General features: G+C 41.2%; 2 pseudogenes; both read left to right on the forward strand.

The window, feature by feature from the left end:
• The first annotated feature begins 933 nt into the window (after positions 1–933).
• LOC149140031 (mRNA-decapping enzyme subunit 2 pseudogene) lies at positions 934–1,857 on the forward strand (annotated as a pseudogene).
• A 5,049-nt stretch (positions 1,858–6,906) lies between these two features.
• Positions 6,907–7,776, forward strand: LOC149140032 (nuclear pore complex protein NUP155 pseudogene; annotated as a pseudogene).
• The last annotated feature ends 1,117 nt before the right edge of the window (positions 7,777–8,893 follow it).

Here is an 8,893-nt window from a genome sequence, read left to right on the forward strand (position 1 = left end):
AGTGCTGATTAGAAACAAAGATTCATCCGCAATGGGTTCCTCTGCCACAGTTTCTGTGTCAGCACGCGGGAAGTCACACATTAACTCTGCAAGAACTAAAGATTTCTTAGACTTAGATTTCTCAAACTCCAAGTCGAACTCTTGCAGGATAAAAATCCATTTAGAGTACTTGCCCCCTAGCAATTGTTTGGTCAAAATGTAGATCATAGGGTTGCAATCCGAAATGACTGTAGTTTTACGAAGTAAAATGTAGTGACGAAAACGTTGGACAGCTTGAACGGCTGCCAATGCCAATTTCTCCACATGTGAGTATTTTAGCTCAGTGGGATTTAACGTCCTACTAAGGTAATATATCACATGTTTCGTTCCGAATTCATCTTCCTGAACTAAGACCATTCCAATGGTGGAATAGGAAGCGGCGAGGTACAAAAAGTAATCCTGGTTGTAGTTGGGAGGATGCAACAACGGTGCATGGGTCAACGCGTGTTTGAGTGCATCAAAAGATTTCTGGGCTAACTCATCCCAAGAGAATTGAGCGTTCTATTTCAACAACCGTGTAAAACCCTTTGTAACCTCGGCGTAGTTAGGAATGAATCGTCGTAAAAAGTTTGATTTCCCCTGCAAACTTTGGAGTTGGCGAAGACTTGAAGGAGGAGGCAATTTGATGATAGCTTCTACCTTCGAGGGATCGACGCGAATGCCAACTTTCGAAACTACAAATCCCAGTAATCGACCTGTTTCTATACAGAAGACACATTTGTGTGGGTTCTGTTAGACTCTGTCTCATGTCAGAGATAGATTCTTCTTCAAAACAGGGTTTTGAAGAAGAAATCATTAAATGTTGCTTTTCAGATTATGTAATTTGTTCTTCAGCTCTTCAACTGGCAACCGACTTTCATATTGTCTGAACCTTCAGAAACTACTTCTCCTTCTATGGGCTCTAGCATACCTTCAGTGTCTAGGGAGGGTAATGAAGTTGTAAGTGGAGTAAACAGTACAACATTATCTGGAGGTATACTCTCTGCTGGATTTCATGGAAGCTTGTATACACGTATGCATTGCATGGAGGCCGAAGAAAAGCTTGTTGCTGGCACTGGTAATGGTTACTTAAGGTTTATTGATATTAATGCTGGTTTCCAACTTCATCTATGGCGATGTGAGCCTTTGGAGACTTCATTTTCTTCTTTAATTTCTGCTATTTGCTGTTCTGGACATCGAGATAACCTTGAAAGCAAGAAAGGATTTTGTTCCTTATAGAGCAAGCGCACTAGTTTTATGAAGACAATGCAATGGAGCAAAATCCATCTCTAAAGTCTCTAAGTCTAAGGGAATTCACATTTTTAATGTTTCAGAGTTGTGCAGCATTAAGACCTTATATTGCCCATATAGATAACATTTATAAAGATTTCACTTCCTACAAAGTTCGTGTGCCAGTAACTGGTGCAATAATTTTGGACGAGTCTTATGGGAGGTGCCTGCTTGCGAAAGGTTGGAAGTCGGGCAAGTTGGAGTTTCCCTCGCGGAAAGAAAGCCAAGGATGAAGAAGACCACAAGTGTGCCATCAGAGAAGTATTTGAAGAAACAGGATTTGATGTATCTAAGCTTTTGAATGTTGATGACAACATAGAAGTTATTATAGGACAGCAAAGAGTGCGCCTGTACATCATTGGTGGAGTGAAGGATGACACAGTGTTTGCACCACAAACTAAAAAGGAGATTAGTGAGATTGCTTGGCATCGATTAGATGAATTGCAACCTACAAACAATGAGGCCAATTCTCATGGACCGAATGGAATGAAGTGTTTATGGTTGGACCATTTATTGGGAAGCTATATATGGGAATGCATATTTGACTGAACAATGAAGCAGGCCACTAAAGGAAGGGATAGCAGCGCATTTCTTTCCAGCAACATCAAAGGGCGATGGTTCACTAAAAGGGCCTAGTCTTTGTGTTTGGAAGGCTAAAACCAGTTTTACAGGGAGTGGGCCAGCTCCGGGAATTGGTTCTCTGACCAATACACCTGTTTCTAATGTGCCTGTGATTGGAGCCCTTGCGATGTATGAAGGGTACATTCTTTCCATTTCAAACATATTGGAGTTCCAAAAGTGAGCTGAGGTCCGTGATTTTGGACTTGCTGTTCTGACGCATTTTTTTTGTGACTTGTGTAATTTGGATTGCACATTACCATGATTCTGAGGCATTACAGTAGTAGCTCATTCTGCACTAAAATAAGATTTGGGAAAAGGTCCAAGTGGCCCCATCCGATTGAAGTGGTTAATGCTAGAGAATTGCCACCAGTTCTGGTAGACCGTTACAATGAAGCCGGAGGTGAAGGGACAACCCTTTGTGGTATATTTCCTGAAATTCGAAGGGCTTGGGCTTCTGTTGACAACTCTCTGTTTCTTTGGCGGTTTGATAAATGGGATGGACAGTGCCCAGAGTATAGTGGTGAGGAGCAACCCATTTGTGCTGTTGGTCTTGCCAAAGCTAAGCCTGGAATTTTTGTGGAAGCCATACAATATCTTTTGGTCCTAGCTACTCCAGTCGAGTTGATTTTGCTGGGCGTATGCTGCAGTAGTAGTGGTGATGGAATAGATCCGTATGCGGAACTGTCTTTGCAACCATTACCCGAGTATACGATACCATCCGATGGTGTAACCATGACTTGTGTGGCATGCGCAGACAATGGTCACATCTTTCTTGCTGAGCGAGATAGCCACATATATGAATTACAGTACTCAACACGATCTGGCTGGCATAGACGTTGTCGTAAAGTTTGCCTCACAGGGGGGCTGAGCAACCTAATGTGCTGAAGTTTGGAGCTGTCGATCCAATTGTAGAGTTGGTGATTGATAATGAGAGGTATATTTTGTATGCACGGACTCAGGAGTCTAAGATTCAAGTATTTGATCTTGGGAAAAATGGAAATGGCCCGCTTAAAAAAATTGCTGAAGAAAGAAATTTGAGTGATCAGAGGGATGGATCACGACCAATTATGTTGCAGACAGCTGGTATTACTCTACCAAAAGCGTAATGGTCAGTGCAGTCCATTGAAAGGCTCCGATACACTATACAGGACTCTGTTCCATGATTTCCGCCAGCGATGGATTCTTTGGAGATTTTGTGGGATTGCGGGCGATGTGGCTCTTAGAAGATGGACTGTGAACTGTTGCCGATGCTACCATATAGCATGTGCTTGGATGTGTTAAACGCTGGGTGCAACCACGCAAACCCCTTTCAGTACAGTTGTCATCATAAGGATAGGTTTTTAGTTTAAAGTTGTTTTATTAAAATGCCAATGCAGCGTGGCAAACCGAACAAAAATCAGGGCTATCTATCACATCCAAAAATTGCGATTTGGTTTAAGATTTCCAATCCTGGTCCTATGGAGATCTGTGCTCCAGATGTATCTCTTAATGGGTCCAAATATAGCAACCGGTCTCTCACTAATGTCTTCAGTCCGGATTATATGAAGATCTGCGCTCCAGCATTTATATTTTTATTAGTCAATCAGAGGATTTTTAGAGGGACATTGTATTATTTTAGAATAGAAAGCTGTTCTCTTTTCTAATTTTATTGTAATTGTTCAAACAACGCCCAGATTGTGGGTCGATCTGTTGTTTTTGTTTTAGGATAGTTTATAAAAATTTGATTTGTAAAGAAGAAAGAGAGGGGAGAGATTTTCTGAGGGCTGAGTGCTGGAACAGAGCTTTCAATGTACAGTTTTCTGCAGGGATTTTTAATGAAAATTTCACAGCTCTAACTTCTGAGATTCATGTGGTATGTTAATTTAGCATAATTTTTTCCCTTTGTCTCATATGTAAACTGTTATGTTTCATTCACCTCATGATCATATCTAATTGAGCAAATGAAGTGTTTAGGTAGGAATTCATAGTATTGTATGCTCCTCCTATAAATTTGCTCATATTCAATGTTTTCTTCTGTTTAAGGAGGATTCAAAGTATTATTTGCCCTCCTTAGCTCCTCACCAGTCTTGCCATCCCATTTAAAAATCTAGATTTGATGCTAAATTCCTTGCCTACCTTGCCTCAGTCGTCAACCTGTGTTGTTCATTATATTTCTCTGTTTGAAGCTGTGATTTTTCCCATGCAGCCCAGAAAAACCCCGTCATTAAAAACCCCAAAAAACTTTAAATCAACCCTCCTTATCAGTTTACTAGCCTAATATCAGTGTTCCTAATTGGGTCAGCTCATCCTATTGAAAGATCTACCGAGTTTGACCGGAGAGAGCCTTCTCATACCCCATAGGGCTAGCTACGAGGTGAAATGGTTTGATGTTGCCTTGAAGGTTTACCTTCGTCAGCCTAGGGTGAAATCTCAAGCGCTAACATACTGGCGACCATACTGGGGAGAACATCTAAACCTTTGCTCATTGACGTGTTATTTCATAAGTCTTAGACGGAGCCTGAAGTTACGCCAGGAGCCTTCGAAAACGCTCTTGTTTTACATCAGCGTTAGTAGATAAATGCTGCTTCAGTCAATCTCCGTGAGCTTGTGAAAACAACACTTCGGTTGCATTTTACCCCAGTACATGCGATCAAGGTGCAGATCTGATGCTGATGGTGGACAGCGGTCAGAAACTTATGCAGGCTGAACCATTCACCCGGCGACTCCAATTCGATCCAGACATTCCAACGCATGCTGATCTGTTCATGCAATGGTAGGGTATGTGGCAAACCCTGCACTGTGTGAAGCTCTAAACGAATTTAGAGAATGCTTAGTGGATATTGAAATTAATGAAGAAGTTTTAAGTTTTTTCCTTCAATGTTTGAAATCTCCGAATTATCATCCTAGCGTCTGTGAGTTACTTGTTGAAAGAATCGAGAAGGAGATTCAAGATTTAGATGAGCAGATCCAGTCTTATGATTTCCAAGACCCTAAAAAGTTCTTGGAAATCCTTCTTCCTTCGAAACAAGCAACAACAAACTTGCCTATAGAGGTATACATTGACAATGTGCAGCTGGAAGTATGCATTGCAGAGTTGGGGCAGCCAACAGAGTCCGGTGTCCGTGATCCTATTGCGGCATACATGGGCACATTTTTCAGTTTGATTGATAAATCAGGCTGTATTTTCCGTGACCAGGGTCATTATGAGCATGAAGGGTTGCCAGCAATGACATCGGTGTCCTGGTGGAAGTTTTCTCAACCTACATCATTTTCAGGTTTACTTGAATGGTTAATATGGCATTTTAGCATTACCTGATCTATTGTTTGTACAGCAGATTAGGGTAGCTTTGTAAATAAATAAGCAGCCGTGAGGGCAGCATATTGTTTTAGTTTGCTTAAAGATTGTTAAGTCGTTTTTTCAGTCATTTCAGTTTTGAAACCAAATCAGTTTGAGTTCAGTTTCAGTTGTGTTGATGATGACTCCATTGCCCAATGGATGGAGGCACTGTCTGCTCTCCCAAAGTTCTGCGGTTCTTGGCACCTCCAGGAAGCTGCAGCTGCCATCCCAAATGGAGCCGATGTTAGACTCCGTCTCATGTCAGAGATAGATTCTTCTTCAAAACAGGGTTTTGAAGAAGAAATCATTAAATGTTGCTTTTCAGATTATGTAATTTGTTCTTCAGCTCTTCAACTGGCAACCGACTTTCATATTGTCTGAACCTTCAGAAACTACTTCTCCTTCTATGGGCTCTAGCATACCTTCAGTGTCTAGGGAGGGTAATGAAGTTGTAAGTGGAGTAAACAGTACAACATTATCTGGAGGTATACTCTCTGCTGGATTTCATGGAAGCTTGTATACTTGTATGCATTGCATGGAGGCCGAAGAAAAGCTTGTTGCTGGCACTGGTAATGGTTACTTAAGGTTTATTGATATTAATGCTGGTTGCCAACTTCATCTATGGCGATGTGAGCCTTTGGAGACTTCATTTTCTTCTTTAATTTCTGCTATTTGCTGTTCTGGACATCGAGATAACCTTGAAAGCAAGAAAGGATTTTGTTCCTTATAGAGCAAGCGCACTGGTTTTATGAAGACAATGCAATGGAGCAAAATCCATCTCTGAAGTCTCTAAGTCTAAGGGAATTCACATTTTTAATGTTTCAGAGTTGTGCAGCATTAAGACCTTATATTGCCCATATAGATAACATTTATAAAGATTTCACTTCCTACAAAGTTCGTGTGCCAGTAACTGGTGCAATAATTTTGGACGAGTCTTATGGGAGGTGCCTGCTTGTGAAAGGTTGGAAGTCGGGCAAGTTGGAGTTTCCCTCGTGGAAAGAAAGCCAAGGATGAAGAAGACCACAAGTGTGCCATCAGAGAAGTATTTGAAGAAACAGGATTTGATGTATCTAAGCTTTTGAATGTTGATGACAACATAGAAGTTATTATAGGACAGCAAAGAGTGCGCCTGTACATCATTGGTGGAGTGAAGGATGACACAGTGTTTGCACCACAAACTAAAAAGGAGATTAGTGAAATTGCTTGGCATCGATTAGATGAATTGCAACCTACAAACAATGAGGCCAATTCTCGTGGACCGAATGGAATGAAGTGTTTATGGTTGGACCATTTATTGGGAAGCTATATATGGGAATGCATATTTGACTGAACAATGAAGCAGGCCACTAAAGGAAGGGATAGCAGCGCATTGCTTTCCAGCAACATCAAAGGGCGATGGTTCACTAAAAGGGCCTAGTCTTTGTGTTTGGAAGGCTAAAACCAGTTTTACAGGGAGTGGGCCAGCTCCGGGAATTGGTTCTCTAACCGATACACCTGTTTTTAATGTGCCTGTGATTGGAGCCCTTGCGATGTATGAAGGGTACATTCTTTCCATTTCAAACATATTGGAGTTCCAAAAGTGAGCTGAGGTCCGTGATTTTGGACTTGCTGTTCTAACGCATTTTTTTTTGTGACTTGTGTAATTTGGATTGCACATTACCATGATTCTGAGGCATTACAGTAGTATCTCATTCTGCACTAAAATAAGATTTGGGAAAAGGTCCAAGTGGCCCCATCCGATTGAAGTGGTTAATGCTAGAGAATTGCCACCAGTTCTGGTAGACCGTTACAATGAAGCTGGAGGTGAAGGGACAGCCCTTTGTGGTATATTTCCTGAAATTCGAAGGGCTTGGGCTTCTGTTGACAACTCTCTGTTTCTTTGGCGGTTTGATAAGTGGGATGGACAGTGCCCAGAGTATAGTGGTGAGGAGCAACCCATTTGTGCTGTTGGTCTTGCCAAAGCTAAGCCTGGAATTTTTGTGGAAGCCATACAATATCTTTTGGTCCTCGCTACTCCAGTCAAGTTGATTTTGTTGGGCGTATGCTGCAGTAGTAGTGGTGATGGAATAGATCCGTATGCGAAACTGTCTTTGCAACCATTACCCGAGTATACGATACCATCTGATGGTGTAACCATGACTTGTGTGGCATGCGCAGACAATGGTCACGTCTTTCTTGCTGAGCAAGATAGCCACATATATGAGTTACAGTACTCAACACGATCTGGCTGGCATAGACGTTGTCGTAAAGTTTGCCTCACAGGGGGGCTGAGCAACCTGATTTCAAGGTGGGTGCTGCCTAATGTGCTGAAGTTTGGAGCTGTCGATCCAATTGTAGAGTTGGTGATTGATAATGAGAGGTATATTTTGTATGCACGGACTCAGGAGTCTAAGATTCAAGTATTTGATCTTGGGAAAAATGGAAATGGCCCGCTTAAAAAAGTTGTTGAAGAAAGAAATTTGAGTGATCAGAGGGATGGATCACGACCAATTATGTTGCAGACAGCTGGTATTACTCTACCAAAAGCGTAATGGTCAGTGCAGTCCATTGAAAGGCTCCGATACTCTGTACAGGACTCTGTTCCATGATTTCCGCCAGCGATGGATTCTTTGGAGATTTTGTGGGATTGCGGGCGATGTGGCTCTTAGAAGACGGACTGTGAACTGTTGCCGATGCTACCATATAGCATGTGCTTGGATGTGTTAAACGCTGGGTGCAACCACGCAAACCTCTTTCAGTACAGTTGTCATCATAAGGATAGGTTTTTAGTTTAAAGTGGTTTTATTAAAATGCCAATGCAGCGTGGCAAACCGAACTTAAATCAGGGCTATCTATCACATCCAAAAATTGCGATTTGGTTTAAGATTTCCAATCCTGGTCCTATGGAGATCTGCGCTCCAGATGTATCTCTTAATGGGTCCAAATATAGCAACCGGTCTCTCACTAATGTCTTCAGTCCGGATTATATGAAGATCTGCGCTCCAGCATTTATATTTTTATTAGTCAATCAGAGGATTTTTAGAGGGACATTGTATTATTTTAGAATAGAAAGCTGTTCTCTTTTCTAATTTTATTGTAATTGTTCAAACAGCGCCCAGATTGTGGGTCGATCTGTTGTTTTTGTTTTAGGATAGTTTATAAAAATTTGATTTGTAAAGAAGAAAGAGAGGGGAGAGATTTTCTGAGGGCTGAGTGCTGGAACAGAGCTTTCAATGTACAGTTTTCTGCAGGGATTTTTAATGAAAATTTCACAGCTCTAACTTCTGAGATTCATGTGGTATGTTAATTTAGCATAAGTTTTTCCCTTTGTCTCATATGTAAACTGTTATGCTTCATTCACCTCATGATCATATCTAATTGAGCAAATGAAGTGTTTAGGTAGGAATTCATAGTATTGTATGCTCCTCCTATAAATTTGCTCATATTCAATGTTTTCTTCTGTTTAAGGAGGATTCAAAGTATTATTTTCCCTCCTTAGCTCCTCACCAGTCTTTCCATCCCATTTAAAAATCTAGATTTGATGCTAAATTCCTTGCCTACCTTGCCTCAGTCGTCAAACTGTGTTGTTCATTATATTTCTCTGTTTGAAGCTGTGATTTTGCCCATGCAGCCCAGAAAAACCCCGTCATTAAAAACCCCAAAAAACTT

This window comes from Pinus tabuliformis, chromosome X (genome assembly GCF_031772625.1).
Source record: "Pinus tabuliformis cultivar Carrire ecotype Pingquan chromosome X, CPIR1, whole genome shotgun sequence".
In the NCBI taxonomy this organism is placed as follows: Eukaryota; Viridiplantae; Streptophyta; class Pinopsida; order Pinales; family Pinaceae; genus Pinus; species Pinus tabuliformis.